We start from the raw sequence: 27,837 nt of genomic DNA, 5'->3' as shown, positions 1-27,837 counted from the left end.
GGTTTTCTTAAAGAGTACGCTGACATATCGCCTTCCAAACTGCACGGTTTTCCTTAGAATTCCTATTAAGTCTATACTTAAGATATATCACAAAAATTATGATTTATACGATTTTTCTGTACCGATGTATTGGCCGCCTGACATATCCTTCCTAGACAACAGCGTATTAAAGAGGGGGCAACTAATGTGTATGCAAGCGGCCACAATGACTTTCTTTTTAAAACTTCACGCGTCAACATTGCCTGTCAAAAGATGGCTTCGTGAAATAGGGGTTTTTTGCGATGGTCTGTGAACTGCAGCTTGTGTCAGTAGCCAGAAACTATTGACCATTGCTTTGTGTCTTCTCGCGATGCCGTTTTTTTTTGCGGGGACATTCTTCTGCGGACTGTAAAAAGGACATTGAGATTACGCAATGTTTTATAAGATTTTTGCCTTCAATGGAAGGTTCTAAGTCTGTGTCCATTTTTATGGTTCCATCTTTTAATGCTCATAGCATAGTGTTTATCCTGTGGAAGAACCGCATGACAGATCGCGACGCAGGGCCGCCCCGTTCATCGAAGTTTCTGTTGAGAGAGCAGTGTGCAATGTGCGGGGGGGGGGGGGGGGGGGGGTATATGCTGCGCAGGATCGACCTCCTGCCTGGCTCCCTTTCCTCGATGCATGCGTGTGTCTCCCGGAATATTGATGCCCAGGCAAGGTGAGAGCTGGATGCTGGTGTGAATGTGTAGGACGGGTTGAGTGATGAGTCCTGGTTAAGCCGGGCTTGAAGCATGTCAGAGTGGGTGTACATCCATGCAATAAAGAAAAAGAGCCTTCGCAGCGTGTCCTGCGTGTGCTCGCCTCGCGACCTGGAAGACTTTGAATCAATTCCCTGTATCTTAACAAGATTTTTTTTTGATTTGGAGATTCTTGTGTTCCCTGTTACAACGGTGATGACAAATCCACCAATAATGATAATTGTTTTTTTGGGGAAAGGAAATGGCGCAGTATATGCATCATATATCATTGGACACCTGAACCGCGTCGTAAGGGAAGAGATAAAGGAGGGAGTTTCCGAAGAAGGGAAGAAAGAGGTGCCGTAGTGGAGGGCTCCGGGATAATTTTGCCCACCTGGGGGTCTTTAACGTGCACTGACATCGCACAGCACACGGGTGCCTTAGCGTTTTGCCTCCATAAAAACGCAGCCGCCGCGGTCGGGTTCGAACCTGGGAACTCCGGATCAGTAGCCGAGCGCCCTAACCACTGAGCTACCGCGGCGGATCAAAGCCACCAATGCTGACACCTGCTTTTCTGCGAAACGAGCTTCTTAACGCTATGACGTTAGAAGCTGTAGAAGGGCTTCAGGCGGTGTGTTTTTTTTTGGTACCTGCATCGCCTTTCAGCATTATTGCTGACGTACGTTGCATATACTTAGGCTTCAGAGCTTGAAATTTTCCAAATTATTTTAAAAGTGTTCGGCCGCCATGGTGGCTCAGTGTTTATGGCGCTGGGCAGCTGACCCAAAAGACGCGGGTTCGATCCCAGCCGCGGTGATCAAATTTTGATGAAGGCGAAATTCTAGAGCCCCTTGCGCTGTGCAATGTCAGTTCACGTTAAAGAACCCCAGGTGGTCGAAATTTCCGGAGCCCTTCAGTACGGCGTCCCTCATAACCTGAGTTGCTTTGGGACATTGAACCACCATTAACCATAAATCATTTAAAGGTGTTAGCGAAATGGAAATGAACGCCACCGCCTACAGTGCGTCCAAGAACGCAGCGGCGCTTGTATTTGCTCCCAAGCGGTCGAGCAGCGCACCGACACCTTGTGAGCGCATCACGTAAGTGCCCGTAATGTGCGCGCACTATGGTTTGTAACGTGCGTAGGCCCGCAAAACCAGATGAGATACGTAGCGTTGCGCGCATGCGCCTCAGGTACCCGTAAAATCAATGCGCACACTGAAATAAAAGTGCCTACCGAAACGCGTCCCGCGCAAAACCACTTCAGCTAAGTTCTTTTGCAAGCTTACATTCTGAGCCACGTGAAGTACGTTCCCTGTTGAAGCGTCTATACAATCCCGTTCGTCACAAATCATACATTTTGTTGAAGGTCGTTTTTGAGTCGGCACCACATTCCCTTTGTGTTTTGCAGCGCAAGCAGCAAGTCGTTTCAGTGAGCGCAGACGGTGAGGCAGCCGGGCCGCAGTTCCCCGGCACGAACGAGCGGCCACCTGCTGGCGATAAAATGCTACACGGCAGCGCACCGAGCTGAACAGCGCATAAATTAAATGCGCATTTGTTTTATCTTTGTTCCCTCATGGCTCAGCTACTCAGCGCGTGAAGGTGACAAATGCGGTGGTATAAAACGGCTGTGCGATTTATGGGCGTTGAAGGAGTTCACCCTCTATGATGCTCTCAGTTCTTCACCCGCCCTGCCACAGACTGAGCGCGCATTAACGAGCACTTGCCGTGGAGATGATAAACATTTTGGAGATCTATACTGTTGCACGCTCAAGATCAGAACCTGAGTAACGAACCCTCTAAACTCGCCCTTGTGATGGGGGCACTGGAGATGAGGCACGGCTGTTCGTATATTACCAAGCTGAATGGTGTGTAAAAAACACCACTGACATTATTTGACGTGCTCCTGGAGGCGTACTGCTTTTGATCATTAGCTATATAAGGCCTAGGAAAGGACTGCGCCGAGGGACATAAGCCACGTCTCCAAGGCTTGTTTCCGAACGAAGTAAGTGCAACACTTTTCCGAAAATCTGTTTCCGTCGTTCCTTAACATAGCTTGCTCCAAAGACTTTAAAATACCTCTAGATGTCTGTAAAACTAGTACAATGAGAAAAAAGCTGTGATCACCTATTAGCGCAGCACTCGATACGAAAAGAGCGCAGATTGTTCCATTTTTTAAAACCTTGTTTTCTGGGAAGGGAACTAAAGCGTCCTAATTTGTGTCGTTGCTGCTTGTTGCAACCTCTCGCTTTCTTTTTTGTATATATCGTGAACGCTTTATTTTGCACCAAACTGAGGATAACGCCGCCATTCCCAAAACAATATTCGTAACATTTCTTTCAGTAAAGCCCGGGAGCAGCACACAGAACGGCGTCCAAGTTTCTTTCTATATGTCCTGTGCGCTGTTCCTCGTATTGAAGCCTTGCACGAAAATGCGATATTCTCAGTGCAGTCGTGGGAGAGGGAAGTGGGGCTGCGAAGGCAATATGCGTGCGCCTCGCTAAGGAACTCTCTGCACAAAAAAAAAGAAAACATGACCAAACACGACTGCTGTGTCACTTACTTTAATAATTTTTTAATGCATGCTTTCACCTCATTTTTGAGGCTGTTGAACATTTGTGAGCTGAAATAGAAAGGACAACTTTTATCTGAATGACAATGCGCACATATCTAAATCTTATCGAGTTATAGACGGTAACGTGTAACATTATGGTAAATAAAGACAAATTAAAAATGACCAGCAGGTAGAACTCGAAGTCTCATAAGATTTTCGGTATGACAAAGGAGCACTCTGCGGTCAGGCACTAGCCGTTAGCTGCAAAATGAATTATTCAGGGACGGGCACTTAACCACGTCACCAGGTAAGGTATTCTATTCAGGGACTTCGTTGGCGAAAAACAAACGTCCTAAATTTACCGTTATTTGTTCGATATTGTACTCAATGTTTAGAATGTTACGTTCTTGAATTTCCATACATCGACGTGAAGTGCATTTATCACTGTCAATGACTCTAGCGAACCGAATGTCAGTAAAATTGTGGCGTGCATACTTTGCGTCGGAGCTAAAAGCAGCCTGTGCAAGAACTGCACAGGCTGAGTCGAGGCGGCGGTGCTTCGTGTAAATGAATCTGACAGTCTTGCATTCAAAGCTTTCTAATTAGGTAAAGAATTTTTTTCTGTAAGAGCCCGCATAATATGTCCTACTCTAAGATTGACCGCACGTGGAATTACGTGCGAACAATTTGGTGTCGAGTAAGGCAATTTCATTGAACTTCTTAGCGAACAAAGAGTGGTAAACACTTGGGATGTTATGTTTTATACCTGCTAGTCCTACTTAAGGCGTAAAAATATGATTACACCGACGTACTTACATACATCGATAACATTTATTGCATGGCCTTCTAATTTGTAAAGGAAAGAAAGTGGCTTCTTTCCCTGACGAATTCATCGCAAGCGGTATACCTGGATTTAGTGCCATCTGCCTTCTTGGCGCCTACTTGATGCTACTTACAGATGTGTGACTAAGCTTCATTAATCTGGTAATTCACTCTTATACATTTACAATCGTCCGCAGGCACACGGGCAGTAGCATCAGTACTACTGACAAAACCATTTCTAAAGACCAAGTACAGAATCGGCGCTTATGCTGTGCTTTCTCGCCATTGAAGTCGCACCCTCTGAATGAGCACCCTTGGAACTTAAATAATTGCTCACGGCCAAAAATATAAGCTGCTGTGCCGTAAGCAATGATGTTACTATAAAGAAAGCCTTCGATTTTGTAGATGGGCAGATTTGCTGATTTGCAGATTTTGCAGGCGAAAGGCGCTATGGATCGCTTTTAAATTGTCAACAAACAACATATTTATCAGCCCGCGCATGGCAGTCGTCGATGGCAAGTCATGTATGGTTTCCACCAGCTCTGTTTCTACAGACAAGCCCTCTCTAAAGCTATGTTGCCGTTTGTTAAGTAGCTTCTGCTGTACGATATAAGCTATGGTGTGTTTAACTATGATATGTTCCAGCATCTTGGATACTGTACACGTAAAGCAAAATTAACAGTAGTTGGCGGGGTTTTTGGCGTCTCTAAATTTATGTATAGCAATAGTTTTTAAATTTTCTATTTAATAAGTACGTCAGAAGTGCACTTGTATTTATGGTACAGAAAGAGCAGGCACGAGAACATACATGGGCGCCCACTTGGAATACACTTTAAGAAATGGATTACCGATATTGTCGGCGAAACTAAATTTCTTTGCAGCAAAGCAATGAGCAGTAGTAAAGAGAGTTTCCCTCGCACTGTTAGCAATAACTCCCCTAACTGGCCATTGGTTTTCTGGTGTTGTGTTAAAGGAGGCCTAGTGTCTTCAGAAACCGTAAAGACGAATTTGAAGCAATCGGTGAGCCCGCTTGTTCTCTGATAGGCGATACGATTCTATTTCCAGTAAGCTACTTTCTTAGGGCTTGCATGAATCATACCGACGTCAGAAATTGAATCATGTTCACGAGAACTTGGCTGCACCACCATTGTTAGCATCTGCGTCCACTGCAGAACTAGGGCATCTCCCAGTGACGTTTAGCTAGGTCTGTCTTGTGCCAGCTGCGCATCTCCTCTCCCCTCACCCTTCCCCCCGCCTCCCGACATTCACTTATTTTCTTTCCTTTGTAATACAATCTTTTACTTTGAATGACCATATCCCTTAGCTTGCCACCTTACTACGCAATACGCCCAAGAGCCCGTTTTAAGGCGATAGCCTTTAATGGCCGTCCGTCGGTTACATCGCCACCAAGGTCACGTGACCTTGTGATGTCATGTTACCTTAAGATCACCGAAATATCTATAATTTCGCAGCATCTATAAGAAGCGCGGAAAATTCAAATAACTGCAATGAGTCGCAAACGGCTTTCGCCTTCCCGCAGTTAAGAGATGTCTAATTGCCTCCAACGAAGTTTTTTTCCTTTTTGACTTGATCTAGGATGAGATTGCATGTAATGCATCTAATGCGAACGGAAGATAACCGATGGTCCTTAAGACTCACAGGATAGATTCCAAGGGAAGGGAAGCTTAGCAGGCGGCGGCAGAATATCAGCTGGGCGGATGAGATTAAGACGTTTGCGGGGATAGGGTAGCCGCAGTTGGCACAGCTTAGAGTTTATTGGAGAGAAATGGTAGAGGCCTTTGCCCTGCAGTGGGCGTAGTCAGACTGATAATGTTGTTCTTGAACGTTGAACCATGCGTTGGTGGTAGACTTGTCGGTATAGGTGATATTGTTCTTTAATACATTCTTTCTGCTCTAGCGCTGAACTGCGAAAACAAATATTTCACTGCGCGGCGATTCTGAACCAACAGAGCGCGTTAGGATGGAATAGTGTTGGTGGTTGGTAATGTCGGGGTACACTGGCCACCTCACATAGGTCGTACGTCAGCACAATAGAGGCATAAGTTGGTCTTGTTGGCATTCCTTGAGTTTGTATCCCAAAGGCTAAATACGTCTTCAGCTAGCATCAACAGATTCCTGATGATACAAGGAAATGAGTAGATATTTTCATTTCATTTTATTTGTTCTTAGTTTTCTGCATACATAAAGCTAAATGATAAAAGGCAATAGGTATTGTTTACCTGACTGACAAGGTCGATAAACCCTTTGTTTGTTCGGAAACAGTGCAATTTTTCAGAACTAAAAACACAAACGTCGAACCTAGGAAATTCAAATGCAGCAACTACAAATACAACATTAAAAGAACATTACATACAGAATTAATAAAGGAGCTTTACAACAAACACATATTTCAAGGAAACCAGTACTGGACCTAATCAACAAAGCAGACATAATTCACCATGTAAAATAACACAACAGGCCTTTCACGAAAACCAATCATGTATTAATAATGTGAAGGAAGGCCAGGCCGATACGGCAGGGCGTTTGTGGAAGAAGGCTAGGCCGTGCCGGGCGTTTATTCTAATGGTGGACCCGAGGCGCGTGCCCCAGGCGGAGCCGCGGGATGATTGTATGTACAAGTGAAAGAAGAAGATCCCTGGAAGGGTCACACAATCTGCCCCGGTGGTCGGAAGCGGCCATCTTGGCCGCTCTTGAGCAACTGATGCTCCGCGGCGCACAAATGGTTTCAAACGGGAAACGTGGAAAATTTCAGTGCCACGGTGGCGTCGATCGGCTAGAGGAACAACAGGTGTGACACTGTAGTTCACTGGGGAAGTTCGATTGATGACCCTGTAGGGATCAAGGTAACGGTGGAGAAATTTGTCACTAAGGCCAGGTGTTCGCAGTGGTATGAAAAGGAGTACTTCGTCACCTGGTTGGAAAGAGAGCACACGACGAGTAGAATCGAAGCGACTCTTGCGGTCTTCCCGGCAGGCTTCACTGTTGGGGCGAGCAAGGTGACGGCATCTGGCCACACGGAATACGAACTGGGCAGGTACTGATGTGGAGGTATACTCAAGCGTAGAGAAGAAAGAACTGTCCATAATTGTGGTGGGAGGACGGAAGTAAACGAGCAAGAACGGAGAGCAACTGGTAGTCCGCTGTATTGCTGTATTATAGGCGAAAGTGACGAACGGTAGAATAGTATCCCAATTTCGATGATCCCGTGTCACGTACATGAAGATCATATCCGATAGGGTGGGATGAAAACGCTAAGTTAGACCGTTGGTCTGGGGATGGTAGCTTCAGGTTGTCTTATGAAGGATGGATGATGCGTGAAGAGCTTCGGCAACGACTGTCGATAAGAAGGTCTTCCCGCGGTCACTTAGGGGCACCCGGGGAGCACCATGCCGCAATGCAATAGATGCAAAAAGAAATTTGCAGCCTCTTGAGCCGAGGCAGTTGGCACGGGTGCTGTCTACGCGTACCGCATAAGGTGGTCGGCAGTTGTGATGACCCAGTGGTTACCTCGATCGGAGGGAGGCAGGGGACCATTTAAGTCGATGTCGACGACTTCGAACGGCGTGGCGGGAGAGGGAAGGGGTTGTAGGAGGCCAGCGCGTGCAGAAGTCGGCCGTTTGCGACGTTGACAAAGGAGGCAGGAGGCGACGTATTTAGCAACGCTGGAGGATAGGCCAGGGCAGGCAAATACGCCGAGGGAGTGGGTGGGTGCTCATAAAACACCTGCTCGATGAAAACGGAACAAGTACACATACGCCGAGCTTTCAAGACAGCGTTGGGGCTCCCCAATAATGCCTCCACAGATCTACTCTTACAGCTAGGAGTCCACAATACCCTTGACGAAATCATCGAGGCTCAGCACAAGGCACAGATTTCACGCCTATCAAGCACCAAAGCGGGCAGAGAGATTCTCGTCAAGCTCGGCCTGAACACCATAACAGAAAGGGACAACTTCCTGCAGCTACCTAAAGTCATGCGAGAAGCAATTAAAGTGCTCCCCTTCCCTAGAAATGTACACCCGGTCCGCAATCAAGGACGAAGACTTGCCCGCGCCAAAGCCCTCGCCGCGGACGCGGCAACGTTTCCCGACGAGACAGCTTTCGTGGATGCAGCTTCCATACCGGGAAAGCATGCCTACTCGGTAGCAGTAATCGACGGGCATGGGCGAACGCGCAACTCACTCACGCTTTACACCAAGGAGCCAGAGGTAGCTGAACAAGCAGCAATAGCACTAGCTCTCAAAGACTCGAGCTTCACAACTGCTAACAGCGACTCTAGAGCAGCCACACGAGCTTTCGCCGAGGGCGGAATAGACAAGACGACGCTACGAATCTTAGGCGGAAGTAACATTACCGATAACTCCATCGTATGGTTCCCCGCACACATGGGTAGCTTAGGGGGTGGTTGCGGAATTTCAACGAGATCGCACACGAGGCGGCGCAAGGACTCATCGACCGCGTCCCTCCGGTTTCCTCTGCTACGCCACATATCGAGTATAGGGATCAGTTATTCACGTACAACGAGCTCACTAAGCACTTTTATTTAGGCAGACGAGAGTTTCTCCTCCCGGATAAGAAATTAACCCTCAGCCAGTCGGTCACGTTATGCTTGCTCCTAAAGAATTCATACCCCAACCCCTGGCGCATGAAGCACATCGACCCAGACTACGACGGACAACAATTGTGTGAACAGTGCAGTGCACGTGTAGACTTGAACCATATGCTGTGTGGTTGTGCATCGAGTGACGCCTACACCGAAAACAAGGAACATTGGGACAAAGTGCTAAAGAGTGCTTCACATCACGACCAGCTTCGGGCTGTCCAGGAGGCCCGCGCGGCGGCGGAGAGCTTCGGGCTCTCTGTGCCGACGTGGGAGCTGCCCTCTACACCTGGCGCCTAGCCAAGTGTCCTTCAGGATCCCTACTATGGGATATAAAGTTTTATCACCACCACCACCAAAAGAAACGTCGCTTCCCGCGGTCGTAGGTTTTGTGGAAACCTAGGTGGACGGCTGTCATGTGGACCTCCACATGACTGGGCGGTTTTCACCGAATCTAAAGCAACCCTTCAAGCCCTGCAAGCAGCGCTACACCGCGGGTCACAGGAGCAACTTATTGCTGAGATCCGTCTACTGTACCACGGCACCGTTTCCAAAGGTCATGACATCATTTTTCAATGGCTGCCAGGACACTGTGGTATTAACGGTAATCATCAGGCCGATGCGGCTGCGCGTTCTGCTCACAACGATGGACTTCCAGTGAGGATCCCAATATCGGGACCTGACGCTGCGTGTGGGCTTCGCCCTTTGGCGCTGGAGCTCACACTTTCAGCGTGGAACACGGGAGAATTTTGCAACCTCCGCCTCAAGGCACTGGACCCTGAACTGCGCCTTCGTCTTCCACGTAACTTAGAACGTCGCGACGCAACACTGTTATGCCGTTTATGGATCGGTGTTGCATTTAGCAATTACTATGCTTTCCGGATGGGGATGGCTGACAGCCCTGCCTGTGAGAGCTGTGGTTGTGAGGAGACCATTGCTCATCTTCTCTGTGAGTGCCCTGCATTTGCGAGTGCATGACATACACTGTGTTGTGCCCTGGACCGCCTCGATCCTCGCCCATTAACAGAGCAAAAGATCCTCGGTCCGTGGCCATAGCAGTCGACTGCTCTCAATGCATACAAGGCACTCTTTGCCTACTTGAGAGCGACTGGATTGAGTGACAAATTGTGACAGCGTTGTGCGTGTGTGTGTGTTATGCCTTTTTCCCTTCTCTCTTCCTCCTTTTAGGCCCATAATCTCTCTTCCCCAGAGCAGGGTAGCCAACCGGAACCCCTTTCTGGTTAACATCCCTGCCTTTCCCTCCTCTTTATCTATCTAGGTGGACGGCAGTAGCGTCACCGTGGAGAGCCGCTATGATGGGAAAGCGAAGCACTCGCGGCCCGACTGGGATCCAGCGGGTTCCATCGGGGCAATATACGTAGCGGCTTAGGATGCCATCTTCGAGCTTGATGTCGGCGGAGTCGGGCATTGGGTGGGTTCGAAGCGCCGGTAAGGCGGTCGATGATGGGGCAGCAGTAGGCATCGGCTGGTTGCTGCGGGCGGAGAGCGTGTTTGTTGTCGGAGCCGTCAAAAGAAACTGCTGTGATGTGCGTCGGAGAGGGTCGACGCTGCTCAGAGGAGGGAAGGCATTGCGTTGAAAAACAGCAGGCTCACTCCGAAAGTGGGCAGCGAGAAAGCGCGTCAGCGTCCTTGTGTCCGACCCGATTTATAAAGTATGTCGAAGTGGTACTCTTGTAAGCAGAGAATCAAACGCCAAGTCGTCCTGTCAAATGTTTTAGCGAAGACAGCCAGCAAAGAGCATGGTGATCGGTCACAACTGTTAAGTGGCGACCGTATAGGTAAACGCGGATATTTTGGACTGCCCAGACAGACTGCTAAACTTTCCTGCTCGGTAATGGTGTAATTTTTCTCTGCTGGAGTCAGGGTCTAGCCGGCGAACGCAATCACTTTCTCACGCGATGTTGCGTCACGCTGCAGAAGTACAGCGCCGAGACCGTGACCACTGGCATCAGTATGCAGGATGGTTGGAGCGGATCGCGTAAGTTGGTGGGCATGGTCGGCACAGGCAATTGCGTCGTGTGCGTAATCAGAATGCTGTGATGTAGATGCGGGAAGCAGCGCGTCCAAATATGATTGGTGCTCGCGGCAGTTAATAAGAGAGAACGGTGACTAACCGCCAGGGTAAACACAAGGGGGGAGGGGGGGGGTACTGCGCACAAAAAGACAAGGACAAGAAGATAACACAACAGGCGCAGACTCGCGACTAACTTTATTGACAACACGACACTCCTTTAATAGTTTCAAACTGTCACATCACACACATGTTGAAACCAAAAACTTGTCTTCATTCTGATACAGTTTGATAGAAGGGTCACTTACGCAATCTTTATCCTTCTGTTTGATACAAAACGCCTCCGCCAACTCACGCGCCACCTGGTCACGGCTCCTCCTCAAAACTTTTGTATCTGTCAGCAAAGGCAGGCAAGGGTTATTGCGCGTAGCATCCGGGCATGCGCGACAATGCAGGGGTAAATTCGACCCTGTCCCTGTTTTCATGGAACGCTGGTGCTCCCTTAAGCGCTCATTCAGACATCGACCCGTCTGACCGATGTATACCCTGCCACAGGTGAGGGGAATCTGGTATACGGCACCCGTCTGGCACCTGACAAAACGAGTGGCATGACGCTTCTCGCAGTCCGCTTTCCTCTTCCCTCCGGACATCACCTGAGGGCACAATGAGGCCAACTTGCATGGGGCGGTAAAAACTACCGGAACGCCGTAGCGATTCGCCACGTTCTTCAAGTTGTGGGAAATTCTGTGAATATACGGTAGAACCACTGGCCTCATTTTCTTAGAACGGCCACTATCCCGGCACGTCCTATCTTTTAGTTTGCGCAGAAGCTTCTCTGCCACTGCAACAATGATTGAAGCAGGAAAACCAGCCTTCGTCATCCTAATTACCTGATTATTGAGGCTCTCGTGCACGAGGTGAGCGCAAGACTTAGACAAGGCGCCCTGCAAGCAATACGTTCCGATAGCTCGTTTAACAGTCTTGGAATGTGCTGACCTGAAAGGCAACAGGCCTTTCCGTTCACGTGGGAAGTACATCCAGCAAACGTGATCTGGTGTTAAAGTCAGGTTAATATCTAAAAACTGTAGCTTGTCATGTTCCGGTAACTCGTGAGTAAAGGCCAGACCCTTCCCATGTCGTCTGAAAATCGACAAAAATTCTTCCACAATCACAGTGTGCGTCGCGCCAGGTCGATCTTTAAGAAACACTAAATAGTCATCAACGTACCTAAATATTTTCAGAGTTGTCTCATCGTCAAAACAGCACACCAGATCACAGTCAATGCTGGACAAGAAGATGTCAGCCAGTACAGGTGCTACACAGGAACCAATGCAAAATTCCTTTGCGCTGAACAAGCACCTGATCGTTAAAAGATACAAAGGCAGAACCAAGATAAAACTCAAGTAAAGACATAAAATTGTTCAGGGTTATACCGCAGGCATTCTGAAAAGCTATTACACCCCTATCTTCAATACAATACCTGACGGAGCAAAACAGGGCATCGGGGGGTATTGAAAAGAACAGGTTTTCACCGACAATTGAAAAGGCGTAGCCTACAGGTGGAGCATCCTGTAGGTAGGCGACTATATCATCCGAGTTCCTAGTCAAGAATGGGTCTTCCACTACCACCAATTTCAAACACTTTTGAATAAACACACTTACTTCACGCTGCCAAGTACCTTTTTCACTTACTATGCACCTAAAGGGCTTGTCAACCTTATGTGTTTTAACAGTGAAAAACAGTTCTAAGCTATCGCGCTTGGAGTTAATAACTGCTCTAGACAGTTTATCTGAAGCAAGGTCCTTGCACAGCACAGAAGCTTGGATCTTTTTTTACTTTTGACGGTTTCACCTTCTTCCGAACAAAGTTCTTCTCGACAGCTTGAGCAGCTTTTTCACCAAATATCCCCGAAGGCAGGACGACGAAGCCTCCCTCTTTATATCAGCTTGCAAAAGGGCCAAGCCGTTGTCTTTGAAGAAATAGACAACTTCTTTTACTGATGTCTTGAGGCTTGAAGTGCTCCCAATCGAAGACCTCCGTGGCCTAGCAGCGGTCCGTAGAAGGCTGTCAACACCATCTAGTAGGCACCCCTCCTGGTCCTCATCAGATGCCTTCCGCGCCAGCTGCCGGTTCAATGAAAGCAGCTCGTGCGCAGGCACACAAGGCTCAATGCTGAACTTCGGTCCTTTCTTCAGCACCTCAACAATTCCACTCGGTAACTCGGCATCGGCCAGTACTGACACGGAACCACCGTTATCCTTGGATCTTGGCCTATCTTTGGGAAGTCGTAGTAGGAGACATTTCCACCAGAAATCCACTGCCTGGGCTGTCTGACGTCGTAAGGCCCGTAGCCTTACTTCTCCTACCCATTCGGGGTTTGTCCGGAACGCGAGCAGACGCAACCAGTCGTATAGGAGCCTGATCTGACGCCAAAGCTCAGATCTTAGAATTTTGCACACGCGTCTAACATGTCCCGCAGATGGCACCATGTACCCGAACAGAGCGATGAATTCCGAAGGCACCAGGCCTCTCTTCAGACAGAAACCCAAAAACCTTATGCGGCAGGTCGCAGCTACAATGGCGCTAATCCCAGTTGAAACATGACAGTTTGAAGGAGCAACACAAAAGAAAGGGCCCACGGTAGAAGAAATATAGTTTAAGAGCGTACGTTGTTGGGCTAGTCGGTCAATCATGGTAAGTACAAGGGGGGGGGGGGTACTGCGCACAAAAAGACAAGGACAAGAAGATAACACAACAGGCGCAGAATCGCGACTAACTTTATTGACAACACGACACTCCTTTAATAGTTTCAAACTGTCATCTTGTCTTGTCATCTTGATAATGGTGGTTCCGTGTCAGTACTGGCCGATGCCGAGTTACCGATTGGAATTGTTGAGGTGCTGAAGAAAGGACCGAAGTTCAGCATTGAGCCTAGTGTGCCTGCGCACGAGCTGCTTTCATTGAACCGGCAGCTGGCGCGAAAGGCATCTGATGAGGACCAGGAGCGGTGCCTACTAGATGGCGTTGACAGCCTTCTACGGACCGCTGCTAGGCCACGGAGGTCTGCGAGTGGGAGCACTTCAATCCTCAAGACATCAGTAAAAGAAGTTGTCTATTTCTTCAAAGACAACGGCTTGGCCCTTCTGCAAGCTGATAAAGAGGGAGGCTTCGTCGTCCTGCCTTCCGGGATATTTGGTGAAAAAGCTGCTCAAGCTGTCAAGAAGAACTTTGTTCGGAAGAATGTGAAACCGTCAAAGGTAAAGACCCAAGCTTCTGTGCTGTGCAAGGACCTTGCTTTAGATAAACTGTCTAGAGCAGTTATTAACTCCAAGCGCTTTAGCATAGAAATGCTTTTCGCAGTTAAAACACATAAGGTTGACAAGACCTTTAGGTGCATAGTAAGTGAAAAAGGTACTTGGCAGCGTGAAGTAAGTGTGTTTCTTCAAAAGTGTTTGAAATTGGTGGTAGTGGAAGACCCATTCTTGACTAGGAACCCGGATGATATAGTCTCCTACCTACAGGATGCTCCACCTTTAGGCTACGCGTTTTCAATTGACGCTGAAAACCTGTTCTTTTCAATACCCCACGATGCCCTGTTTTGCTCCGTCAGGTCTTGTATTGAAGATAGGGGTGTAATAGCTTTTCAGAATGCCTGCGGTATAACGCTGAACAATTTTATGTCCTTACTTGAGTTTTATCTTGGTTCTACCTTTGTATATTTTAACGATCAGGTCCTTGTTCAGCGCAAAGGAATTTTGCATTGGTTCCTGTGTGGCACCTGTACTGGCTGACATCTTCTTGTCCAGCATTGACTGTGATCTGGTGCTCTGTTTTGACGATGACACAACTCTGAAAATATTTAGGTACGTTGATGACAGTTTAGTGTTTATTAAAGATCGACCTGGCGCGACGCACACTGTGATTGTGGAAGAATTTTTGTCGATTTTCAGATGACATGGGAAGGGTCTGACCTTTACCGGAACATGACAAGCTACAGTTTTTAGATATTAACCTGACTTTAACACCAGATCACGTTTGCTGGATGTACTTACCACGTGCACGGAAAGACCTGTTGCCTTTCAGGTCAGCACATTCCAAGACTGTTAAACGGGCTATCGGAACGTATTGCTTGCTGGGCGCCTTGTCTAAGTCTTGCGCTCCCCTCGTGCACGAGAGCCTCAATAATCAGGTAATTAGGATGACGAAGGCTGGTTTTCCTGCTTCAATCATTGTTGCAGTGGCAGAGAAGCTTCTGCGCAAACTGAAAGATAGGACGTGCCGGGATAGTGGCCGTTCTAAGGAAATGAGGCCAGTGGTTCTACCGTATATTCACAGAATTTCCCACAACTTGAAGAACGTGGCGAAACGCTACAGCGTGCCGGTAGTTTTTACCGCCCCATGCAAGTTGGCCTCATTGTGCCCTCAGGTCATGTCCGGAGGGAAGAGGAAAGCGGACTGCGAGAAGCGTCATGCCACTCGTTTTGTCAGGTGCCAGACGGGTGTCGTATACCAGATTCCCCTCACCTGTGGCAGGGTATACATCGGTCAGACGGGCCGATGTCTGAATGAGCGCTTAAGGGAACACCAGCGTTCCATGAAAACAGGGACAGGGTCGAATTTACCCCTGCATTGTGGCGCATGCCCGGATGCTACGCGCAATAACCCTTGCCTGCCTTTGCTGACAGATACAAAAGTTTTGAGGAGGAGCCGTGACCAGGTGGCGCGTGAGTTGGCGGAGGCGTTTTGTATCAAACAGAAGGATAAAGATTGCGTAAGTGACCCTTCTATCAAACTGTATCAGAATGAAGACAAGTTTTTGGTTTCCACATGTGTGCGATGTGACAGTTTGAAACTATTAAAGGAGGGTCGTGTTGTCAATAAAGTTAGTCGCGAGTCTGCGCCTATTGTGTTATCTTCTTGTCTTTGTCTATTTGTGCGCAGTACCCCCCCCCCCCCCCCCCCCTTGTATTTACCATGATTGACCGACTAGCCCAACAACGTACGCTCTTAAACTAACCGCCAGTGTCATGATGGGAAGAATTGTAGGCAAAAGTCACGTATGGAAGGGCGATATCCCAGTCCCTATGGTCCGGGGAAACGTACAGTGCGAGCATATCCGTGAGAGTGCGGATGAGGCGGTCTGTGAGGCCGTTGGTTTTCGGATGATAGGTGGTGGTGAGCTTATGTTTAGTCTAGCAGGAACGGAAACTATCGTCGCAAACTTTAGACAGAAAGCAATGGCCGCGGTCGGTGAGAAGTTGGCGGGGTGCATCATGACGGAGTATGGGGACCTACAGGAGAAAGTCGGCAACGTCAGTAGTAGTACTGGTGGGGAGGACCCGCGTGATTGCGTAGCGAGTGGCATAGTCTGTAGCAACGGCAATCCATTTGTTTCTGGAGGTGGACTCAGGAAACGGGACCAAAAGTTCCAAGCCAACACGACCGAAAGGTTCAGGGGGCACATCAACAGTTTAGCGCATACCTGCGGAGGGAGTGACAGGACGTTTCCCCCGGTGGAACCAGTCGCAGGCACGAACATAGCGGCGTACGGACTGGTAGAGGCAGTGCCAAAAGAAGCGACAACGCACGAAACGGCATTTGGAGGAGTTGAGATCCAGGCCGGCATGATGGAGAAGGGAATCATGGAAAGCTCATCGAGGTGTGAGGAAAAGCTAGTTGAGAAGACTGTGATGTCGTCGAGATAACATAGGCGCGTGGACCACTCGAATCCGTGCAGATGGGCCTCTATCATACGCTCGAAGGTGGCTGACGCGTTGCATAAGCCAGAAAGAATACCTCTAAACTGATACAGCCGATCAGGTGTCACAAACATGGTCTTCCTACGGTCCTGGTTATCCATCTGCCATAAGTCGAAACGAAGGTCTGTGGAGGAGAAGAATTTGGCACCGTAGAGGCAACCAAGGGCGTCGCCGATGCGCGGGAAGGGGCACAAGTCCTTTTTGATTATCTTGTTCAGGTGGCGTTAGTCAACATAAAACCGTCATGAGCCATCTTTTTTCTTCAGAAGGGAAACTGCCGACGCCCAGGAGCGGTAGGAGGGTTCGATAATGTTCTTATCAGCATCTTCTTAACCTCGAAGTGAAAGACCTGGAGCTCAGAGTGGGAGGCTCGGCATGGTTGACGACGGATAGAAGAGGCATCCCCGGTGTCGATGCGGTGCTTCACAGAGAGCGGGCAAGGCCCAGCAGGATGTTATTGAGATCGAAAATGTCCGAAAAAGATTCGAAAAGGGCTCGAAGCTGTGCAATTAGGGTGCGCCTCAAGTCTGAGGGCATGATGGCCGAAAAGGCGTCTGTTCAAAGAAAGGTAGGCTGATGATGGGCTGCATGATCTTGAGAAGGGGCGGTGTCGAATGTAGCAACTTGGCATAGTGCGAGAGGGGAGATCGTGGCAACGTAAATGCCGGACGGAAGAACTTGAGGAGAGAGGCCGAAGTTGGGGAACGGCACAGACAGTGCGTTTGCCTTGACAGAGGCGAGGGTAGAGGGCAGAGAAACGTTGCGGGTCAGCAGGAGGTCGGTACTAGGCGCAACGAGGCAGTCGCCATGGGGAACGTGGGGAGAGGGTGTCAGTGCAACTAAGGATGCGGCTTGAGACGGCAGGCGAGCATAATCTGCATTGAACAGGTGGAGAGAGGGATCGACGTTCTCTGAACGAAGTTGTCGGAGCTCTAGATGTGGTGGTGGTTGGGTGCTAAGGGATATTCTGGGGAGGGGGATACTGGCCCCGACGTATGTTGGCCTCGTGGGCATCACTCTTGGGGGCCAGGGGAAGGGGATTGGGATGTGGGGGAGGGGAGGGGGATTGGGGTGGTGGCACGGGACAGGGACAGCACATCACAGGACACCGAAGACAACACCCGAAGCACCAGGCACGCAGCAAGCAGCCGACTCGCTGGGGAGGGGAAGATGAACGGCGCGCGCTGGGAGTGGCGCGCGTCGTCGGGGGCTTGCCGGAGGCAAGGAGCCGTCACCCCGGAGCAGCCGGAGAGCCGACCGGGGCAGGCGAAGGCTGCAAGGTAGCCGAGGCTGCCTGCAGAGAGCCAACGAAGGGTAGCCGGTAGAGACCGCTGGTAGACTGCTGGGAGGCAGCGCGGCGGGGTGCGCTGGGAACCGCCGTTGCCGGCGGCGCGCAGGGGCTGTAATAACAGCAGGGCGTCAGTGGGCTGGCGACCAGGGACCGGCGGTGGTGTTTAAAATCACGCCGGGAGCTGCGTCAGGACAGCAGCAGGGGGAGGAAACGCTGGGAACCGCCATGAAGACGGCGCGTCGGGGCCCCTCACGCACCAGTGCGCGCGGGGAGGGCGGAGAGCAGCAGGGAAACCGCGCTCACGTCCGGGGCAGCACAGCAGGAGTCAGGGTGGCGAACAAGCAGCCGCCCACGTCATCAGGTGCACCGGCTGCTGAGGGGTTCACAGGAAACATGGGCCGCCGCCGCTGCAGCTGACGACGACGGCCCGAAGAGGCTCTACCGGCGGGCGAGGGTTACTCGGCCGCCGAAGCGGCCGCCGGGCGAGTAGGCCTACTAGGAGTAGGGCGACGGGGCCCTACGCGGGAGACGGGTCGGCGGGGCGGCCTAGTAGCTCCCTGGGAGGTGCGCCGTACGGCGCTGGCCGCGCTCGATTCTCCTTGCGATCGTCCAAAGGGCGAGCAGGAGGGTGCGCCGGGCGCGGTGGAGGCGAGGCGTAGTCGTCGAAAATAACGAGCACGTCTCGAGAGGAGAGGCAGAGGCAGGACACATCCGCACTCCACGAAGGTCCAGACGGGAAGGTCTAGATGTAGAACTCCCTGCGAGCAGTCAATCAAGGGGGAGTGGTCGGAGCGGAAATCCATGCCGAGGACGAGGTCATGGGCACAGGTGGACCAAATGGTGAACTGAACCGGGATACTGCAGCCGGCAACAGTGATGCGAGCAGTACATAGTCGTTCCACAACAGGTGTGCCTCCATCCACCACGCGCACGCAGGACGTTGCAGCCGTGAGCACTTTGCGTAGGCGACGGCGAAGGGCAGAACTGATCACATATACGAGCGCACCGGTGTCAGTGAGGGCGCACACAGGAAAACCGTCGACTGTGACGCCCAGTAAGTTCGGTCGGGTCGTCAGTAGAGGTTTTCTGGTCGTGGCATTGATGCAAGATTCATCTCCGGGGGTTCCATCAGGTAGCTTTACAGAGTGGAGCGGATGTAGGGAGCAGTGGCCGAAAGACAGGGCGACTGCGGTGAGCGTGAGCGATGGCCTTGGGGCGAAAGGAAACGGGAATTGCGAAGGGAGATGCCTGTTTCTTTTCAGAGTAAAATTTGCACCTCCACCAATGATGTTACGTGTTCCAAGGCGAGTACGAAGCAAGAACGGCACGGGCACCGCACACAGGCAGAGAGCACAGGGCCCGCACAGAGGACATAGCACCCAAACCCGGAACACGCGCACCACCAACACATTTCATTCACCTCGTCTTCACTAAGAATATCCGTGGCAGTATTCACGGGTTTTTGGTGCAATAATTGAGTTGTTAGTGATGCGATTGTTCGTATCAGTAGGTGTTCATGGTTTTCGCGGACAAATTATGACTGCATAAAATATTGTAGAGAGCGAAAAGAGCATCCCACAGCTGCGTACTTACAGTTCACAATGCTCCACAAAAAATTAAGGATTGAAAGTTTGAGAAGCGGTTCTCCAAAATTGATTTGTGCCTCCCTATGGAACGCTGCGCTTAGCGAAGAAAACCGTAGCTGCGTAAAAGCTGCTACTAGCACGAGATGACAAGCTGCATTTTTTTTTGCGGCTAGCTGCTGAGAAAAATTGCAATTCTGGAAGTTATGGCCTGACCCTCTAAGGCATACGTATGGTCTGGATATGTTTCTGTAGCATACCGTTTCAAGATCCAAATGATCGCGCTTCATGATGTTAGCGCACTCAAGCATGGGAAGTATTTCATTAGATTACATGAAAAATTCTAGAGAACATACTGCCCGCAACTCGTAACGTTGAGATTTATATTCCTCCACTGCCACTCTATATTTGTTAGTCTGCATACTAATTCAATTTACAGGCGCATGATATCGTTACGAGCAATTCGAAGGAGAACCTCCGGAGACCTGACGTAAAACTGTAGCGGTCCCTAAGTGGTCCGAGCGCGCGAGCGGGAGAGAAAAATCTTTCGCCACGGATGCAGGCGCTTCTTCTTCTTCATCCACAGTGGCATGTATCATTGCCCCCTCTTCTGCAGCATCGCCACGATGCGGATAGGAGGGAAATATCAGCATAATACAGCTGCAGTGAACCGCTGTTCAGTCAGGGAGTCTGTCGCGGTAAGGCTTCTGAGAAAAATGTGCACGACTTCAGTACGGTGCGACCGGCACGATGAGCAAGCCGCTTGGACGGGAGTAACTGCATACGTCACATCACTGATGCGGCGCGCAAATTCGTAAGGGCCGAAGTATCTACGCAGCAACTTTTCAGAAAGGCCGCGGCGACGAACAGGTATCCACACCCGCACCAAGTCGCCAGGCGCGTTACTGACGAAGAGGCGTCAGTCTCCTGTTGGCGGTTAGTTCGCAGGCGTGCCAATTGCCGCGCTTCCTCAGCACGCTGAACGAGGGTGTCTGCGTCGAGGTCAGCGTCAGAGTCGCAGTAGGGGTCAATGGGCAACATAGCATCCAACGGAGTGGTCACTTGCCGACCGAAGACAAGCTTAAAGGGGGTCAGTCGGGTTTTCTCCTGCAGGGCGGTGTTGTAGGCAAACGTTACTTACGGAAGAATTGTATCCCAAGTTCGATGCTCGACGTCAACATACATAGAAAGCATGTCGGCTAGAGTGTGGTTGAATCCCTCTGCCAATCCGTTTGTCTGTGGGTGATAGGCCCTAGCACGTCGATGGCTGGTGTGCGTCAGAGTCATCACGGACTGGGTTAAGCGGGGAGTGAAAGCAATTCCCTGGGCAGTAACAACCACGGCGGGGGCTCCATGACGCAGGACAATGTTGTGTACGAAGAACTGCGCCACTTCAGCAGCAGTTCATTTGACAAGATACGTGGTATCAGCGTACCGTGTCAGGTAGTCGGTGGCAACGACGATCCAACGCTTTCCAGATGAAGACTTCCGAAAAGCGCCAAGGAGGTCCATGCCCACTTGGTGAAAAGGGGTCGTCGGTGGTTCGACGGAGTGAAGAAATCCGGCTGGTTTCAACAGAGGAGACTTAACTCTTGGGAGTCACCTGGGCCAATAATACTTCTGCTTAACGCTAGCAAGTGTACGACTTAGTCCGAGAAGGACGGTGAAGGGTGCATCATGACAGGCACTCAAAATCTCTGGCCGCAGCTGTGATGGTACGACAACCAGCAACGCTTCTCTGTTGCTGGAAAAGTTGCGCTTGTAGAGAACACCAGATTGCAAAGTGAATGTGTGGAGCCCGCGACGAAACACATGCGGGATGCGAGCGTCGACGCCTTCGAGGTAATCGATGAGCGGCGCGAACTCCGAGTCCGCCCGCTGAAGCTGTGCCATTTCAGTGGTACTAATGGCGCCCAGGAAAGGAAAATCATCGGCGGGTTCCTCGGGACCGATTGTGATATGCGCACGCGACAAACAATCCGCAACCTGATGCTCACGGCCCGACTTGTAGACGACTGTTAAGTCGTATTCTTGCAAGCATAAGCTCCATCTAGCCAAGCGTCCTGAGGGAGATTTGAGGCTCGCCATCCTGCACAAGGAGTGGTGGTCGCTTACCACACGGAAGGGTCGCCCTTAGAGGTACGGCCGCAACTTGCTGATGGCACATATCGCTGCAAGGCACTCTTTCTCCGTCGTAGAATAATTGGTCTTGGCGCGCGTAAGTGTTCGGCTGCCGTAACTGATGACTCGTTCTGCACCGTCTTGCCACTGGATCAGTACCGCACCAAGGCCGACATTGCTGGCACCAGTGTGGATGTTCGTGGCAGCGTGTTCATCGAAATGGGCGAGTACAGGAGTACGTTGGAGACGGTTGCGAAGCTCGACAAATGCAGCCTCTTGGTACCTTCTCCACACGAAGGGCGTGTCGTCTAGAGTCAGTGAGTTTAACGGTTCGGCGACTCGCCAGAAATCTTGAACAAAGCGCCGATAATACGAGCACAGACCCAAGAACCGGCGAACGGCCTTCTTGTCACTTGGGCGTGGAAAACCTGAGACGGCAGCGGTCTTGTCAGGGTCCGAGCGAACACCTTGTGCGCGGACAACGTGACCAAGAAAGTCGAAGTTCTTTGAAGCCAAAATTGCATTTCTCGGATTTGATGGTGAGTTGTGCCGATTTGAGTGCTTGTAGCACAATGCGCAACCTCTCCAAGTGTTAGCCAAACTTAATCGAAAATATAACGACATCGACCAGGTACACTAGGCAGGACTGCCACTTCGAGCCGGAGAGAACGGTGTCCATCATGTGTTGGAACGTGGCTGGTGCTGAGCACAGACCAAATGGGAGCACCTAAAGCTCATAGAGGCTGTCGGACGTCACGAAAGCTGGCTTCTCCCGGTCTCTTTCGTCCACTTCGATCTGCCAGTAACCACTTTTAAGATCTAAGGACGAGAAGTATCCGGCGTCCCGCAATCGGTCGAGCGCGTCGTTTATCCTGGGCAGTGGGTAAACGTCCTTTTTGGTCACGTTATTAAGTTTCCGATTGTCAACACAGAAACGCAGATAGTTGTCCTTTTTTGACAAGAACCACAGGCGATGCCCATGGGCTGTTGGACGGCTGAATGACATCGTCCGCAAGCATTTCGGCAACTTGATTTTGAAGGGCTTCTAGCTCCATCGGCGAACACGGTAGGGGCGCTGGCAGACGGGTCACGTAGTCACATCAGTGGTGATACGGTGCTTGGCGAGTGGAGTGCGGCCGACCATCGAACACGTAGCGAAACAGTCCGCAAAGTCTGCCAAGAGGTGCGACAGAAGATGCGTCTGAACAGATGGCAAGGCCTCATTTATTTTGACTGACTAAAGAGCGTGGTGTGGGCCAGCATTCTTCGGAGTGGGCCTCCCACTTTGCACAATCCTGGGACCTCAGCAACGTCGTGAAGGAAGGCAATAGCCGTGCCTCTGACGAGGTGCTGATATTCGTTGGAAAAGTTGGTCAGGAGGACGTTGGTACGGCTGCCACGTAGTTGGACGAGACCTCGGGCAACAACAAGGCCCCGCTCAAGCAGCAGTGGAGTATGGCCATTTGCCAGGCCCTCGTAGTCGTGGAATAGGTCGTTCCGCACGAGCACCAGGACACTGTGCCGCGGCGGCACCGTGACGTCATTCTGGACAATGCGCACAGCGTTGCTGCAAAGATTTCGTGAGTCAAAGCGGGCCACGGCCTGTTTCTTCGTGAACGTGACACGTGCGTCCGTAAAATCAATCACGGCACCGTTCGCCTGAAAAAAGTCGATCCCCAGAATCAAGTCTCTGGAACATTCAGAGAGCACGACCAATTCAGCAACGTACTTGAAACCACAAATTCCAACCCGAGCCGTGCACTTGCCACCAGGAGGAATTTAAGTGGCCACCAGCGGTGCGCATGGGGGTCCCCGTCCATGGTGTCAGAACCTTTTTAGGTCTCCAGCAAAGGCACGGCTCATAACGGAATAATCAGCACCGGTATCGTGCAGCGCGGTAACCTCAGTGCCATCAATTGCCACCCGCAAATCAGATGCAGCGTATCGGGTACTGTCGCTGCCTCTCTTTGTCCAGGTATCATCGGCTCGATGGTTCCGCGATGCAGGATCTTGACACATTTCGACGTTAGCGGCCTTGCCTGCAGAGGTCGCTGGTGTTAGCTTTCTCTACGAGGACTGGGCGAGCGACAGCCAGCGGAACTACTCTGGCGGCCGGGGCTGGAAGCACGATAGCGGAGAGGCGAAGGCGAACGATACTCGCGCCTTCCAGAGTAAACACGGTTCTGCCGCGCCCAGAGATGCTCCGAAACCTCAGGCGGTCGTTCACCGTTCTGAGGACAAAGTGCGTCAGAACGGAAACCGCGAAGACCCACTTGGCGGTACTGACAAGCTCGGGAGAGGTGACCGGGCTCCCCACAGTTGTAGCACAGAGGCCTACGGTCCGGTGTACGCCACAAATCTGACTTCAGAGGACGTGGCTGAGCTGTATAGCAGGGGCCGTTGCATATTAAGGGGTGGTGCTACTGACAGCAGACGTCGAGGGAACAGCGGAGCCAGGTGCGGTTGCGTGACATGTGCCAATGCTGCTCAAGGCATGTGTCGGAGTAGCGGGACCGTAGCCAGCCGAGCGACGTACAACGGATGCATATGTGGGCCGGGCATCGAACTGGAGCGGCGCTTCGGGAACAGGAGGCACCTGCGCAACCCGCCGCACTTCGTCCCTGACGACTTCTGTCAGCGCTGCCAGGGGCCCAGGTGCAACCTGGGGCAGACGGAACCGTTGGTGTTTCTCGCGGACAATTGACCGAATCAGTTCGCGCATTGTGTATGTACTGCCGCCTAGGCACGACGAAAAGGTTTCGGGCACAATGCTGTTGATGTCCCGATTGTTCTGGCGGGCCCGGTGTTGGAGCGTCGTTTCCATGGCGGTCGCATCGGGGAGAAATTCCGCTACAGTGCGGGGTGGGCTGCGTACGAGGCCTGCGCAGAGCTTCTGCTTAAACCCTCGCATCAGATGGCGAAGCTTCTCCTCAGTCATGTTGGGATCGGCACGCTTGAACACACGGGCCATGTCCTCAATGTACATGCGCACATTTTCATTCGTATTTTTTATTGTTTATTGGTTTATTGGTCTTTCATTACATATAATGGAGGAGATAAGGCAAAAAGCTGCGTACGCAGCTTGACTAAGGCCTTATCCCCTCAAAGGCAAAACAGTAGTGAACACAGACCGAACACCGATAAGAAACTAGTAACAAAGAAATAATGAAGACAATAGTTACAAATGTACAATAGATTCAAGTATCTGCGCAAAAGAAAAACAAATTTCGGTTCGGGAGTGCGGAGCAGCTTCAGCCTTCTCCCGGCGGTCGGCGTTGGGTAATGTAGCCAGGAGATTCTGCAAAACGTCTCCCAGGTGGGAAGGGTAGTGTCGTGGTTTTCAAACCACGTCCAGGCGGATTCTTCCAGAGCAAAATATACGTTGTGGAGCTTGCGCTCGTCGCTCCAGCCGTTGTAGCGGGCGACCCGCTCGAAGGTCTCCAGCCAATCCTCAGCGTCTTCGGAAACGTCACCGTGAAAAGATGGCGGTGTTCGCGGTGGGTGGCAAAGGATCAGCGCCAGGAGCCCGGGGTCAGTGGCCATGGCAGTTGGACTCACCGGGCTAGGTTGGGTCGGCGCCGAGGACCCGGTGTCAGTGGCCATGTTGGTTAGACTCGGTGGCCGAGGCTGCGTCGTTCTTTTGGGTGGGGGGAGGGGCCCAAATTCAGGCGACTCTCCGCGGATACGGCGGCTGGGTCGCTGGTGGACAGGTGTGAGGTTCGTTTTGATGCTGTGTAGAGTGCGACAGTCGGCAAGCGTTACCCAGCACCTCCGCCAAATGTTACGAGCAATTCGAATGAAAACCTCCAAAAACCAGACGTAAAACTGTGGCGGTCCCTTAGTGGTCCGAGCGCGCGAGCGGGAGAGAAACATCCTCTTTCTCCACAGATGCAGGCGCTTCTTCTTCCACAGCGGCACGTATCAATATTACACTTAGGAGAGCACAAAGCTGGGTTGGTTGGTTGATGTTCATACTGAAGACGTTGGCGCGGAAAAAACGAGGACAAGGGAGACAAAGACGAGCGATACTCACAACTAAAGGTTTATTCCGGACATATGCTCGAATAAATAGAAAAACCAACAAAGCCAAACAACAAACGAACAACAAAACGTCATGAACATCACATGTTACCCCGTGAATCACAATGATTTGGTCAAAAAGAGATACTGCCGTTCAGAGAAGCGAACAGAAGTCAGACTAACGCAAATATCTCCACTGATGCGCATATGGAAGGCTTCCATGAGCTCACGCATGAGTTGATCCCTGTACTTAAATAGGATGGTCGTTTGGTCGAATAGCGGTTAGCACTGGATTTTCTTTTTCTTGTTTTTGCAGCACGTGCAGCAAGGTTTAAGGAGGTTATCAAGGGAATCTTCCTCGAGTAATCCTCCGTGCTCTCCTAATCTTTCGCGGTCGCATCGCCCAGTTTGGCAGATGTATAGTGCGCCACACGGTAACGGCAATTTGTGCACAAACCCCTTGGCACAGACAACGAACGGGGCTTTGTGTTTGATGCTCCATTTATTTTTTCTTTGAAGGTATTAGTGAGCGCTACCAAAATACGGAAAGGGACGAACACACAAGACAAGCGCTTTCTAATAACTGTTTATTATCTGAAGGAGCATGCCTATATACACATATTAACGTCAAGTCATACACAGAAGAGGGAAGAGCACACGACGCTGCCAAGAGCGATATGAAGGAAAAATATATAATAATAAAATATCAACACGTGCCTTTACAACAGCCGAAGATTGCTATTCCTGAGGTAGTTTAATTCGGTTCTCCCTAGCATCACCGAAGGGGAGCTTATGCATTGGTTATCTGGAGCAACGTGCATAGCGAAAGCTTCGATAATTTCGCATTCCCGTCAGTTTCTGGCCCGACCTATTACCATGGTGTTGTTTAGCATCGGGGTGCATTTGCAGTGTGCGTAATGTGGTGCCAGGTTTCCTGATTTCGCTACTTGCTCGCATAATCTTTTTTTTTCTGTTTTTCGTACCGTTCTTTTGCCTGCTTCTTTCATCCAACTTTGCGCCAGGGAACAGAGAGCTCCCAACTTTCGAGGGCCGGAAAACACAATCGGATTGCTATGACGCCGTGCTACATTTTTATGTCCATGTGCCAACTGCGCACGCATGGCATGACGGCAACAATTGGACGCTCTGTTTCCCGGAGTTTTGTTCGTGACCCATCCTTGATCCAACTTGCCAGCCTTCCACACGCACCCATGATTTCATGCTGAGGGTACACGCTGTCTTTTAGTCTCTTCAACTGCGACGCGGCGCTTTCCTTGATTGCATGTGAGCAAGACTTGGTGATGGCCGCCTTCAGACAGGAGGCCACTATCCCGTTCTTTATGACTTTGGAATGGCCGGATGAATAATCAAGCAACGCTTTCTAGGTCCCTGGGCGGTATGCCCAACAAACATGTTTAGGGCGAAAATTCAAGGACAAATCTAGGAACTGGAGCCTTCCATCTCTAGGTTATTCTGCTGTCAAATTAAAACCAGGGACGCACTCCTTAAAAACGTTTTAGCACTTTAACGATTGTGCATTGGTGGTTGAGTTTAGAAGACAACACTAAGTAGTCTACTAAATACCTACATGCCTTCAAAATTATCCCTCCAGATTTCTGTTCTATGGCTCTATCGACCTTAGCCAGAAAAACCTTGCTAAAGATGGGGTCTACGCGGGACCCGATAAAAACACCAGTTCACTGTACGAAAAATTTCCCGTTCCAGCCTATGACCATTGACTTAGTATAAAACGTGAGAATTTACAAAAAAAAAAGATCCAGCAGAGGCACACATCGGGACACGAATGCAGCATCGTCGTTGTGCTCCGAAATGCATTCTTGGACACTTTTTATCATCTCGTTATTTGGATTTAGTAGTATAAGTCTTCAATGTCCACGCTGAAAGCGGTGCACTGTCCTGGGTTACAGTTGCTGAGCAGACCCACCACTGCCTCAGAATTTGCAACCATGAATGGGTTCTGCACGCTCAGGCTCGCCAGATGCTTGTACAGATACATGGCCATCAGTAACTGCCACGTGTTCCGCTCGGACACGATATTTCGAAACAGAACTCCTTCCTTGTGGGTTTTTGCCGTAAAACACGCGGCTAAGGGAGGGCCTTGAGCCTTCTTGACGCCCCTAGCTAGTTTCTCCAGGTTGTGGCGGAGCACCAAAGTGACCGCTTCTTCCTTTATCTTCTTCTCCTTGTTGTCAATTTCTCTGACGTTCTTCGCGATAGCTGCCTCGGCTTTTCCCGCGAACATTCTTCAGGAAGAAGCACGGACCTACCTAGCTTATGCGAACAAAGTTGTCGCAACC

General features: G+C 50.6%; 1 protein-coding gene across 2 annotated transcripts in view; it reads left to right on the top strand.

Annotated features, from left to right (window-relative positions):
- The first annotated feature begins 2,629 nt into the window (after positions 1-2,629).
- Positions 2,630-27,837, top strand: part of LOC144096763 (uncharacterized) — a 161,657-nt gene continuing 136,449 nt past the window's right edge. The window contains exon 1 of one of the 2 annotated variants that reach the window (XM_077629640.1): positions 2,630-2,721. The gene's annotated coding sequence lies outside the window, so the exon portion shown is untranslated. The remainder of the gene's footprint in view (positions 2,722-27,837) is intronic. The other variant, XM_077629641.1, reaches the window with a different exon arrangement.

The sequence above is a fragment of the Amblyomma americanum genome, chromosome 7, assembly GCF_052857255.1.
Source record: "Amblyomma americanum isolate KBUSLIRL-KWMA chromosome 7, ASM5285725v1, whole genome shotgun sequence".
Classification (NCBI taxonomy): domain Eukaryota; kingdom Metazoa; phylum Arthropoda; class Arachnida; order Ixodida; family Ixodidae; genus Amblyomma; species Amblyomma americanum.
This window is presented reverse-complemented; position numbering and strand designations above follow the sequence as displayed.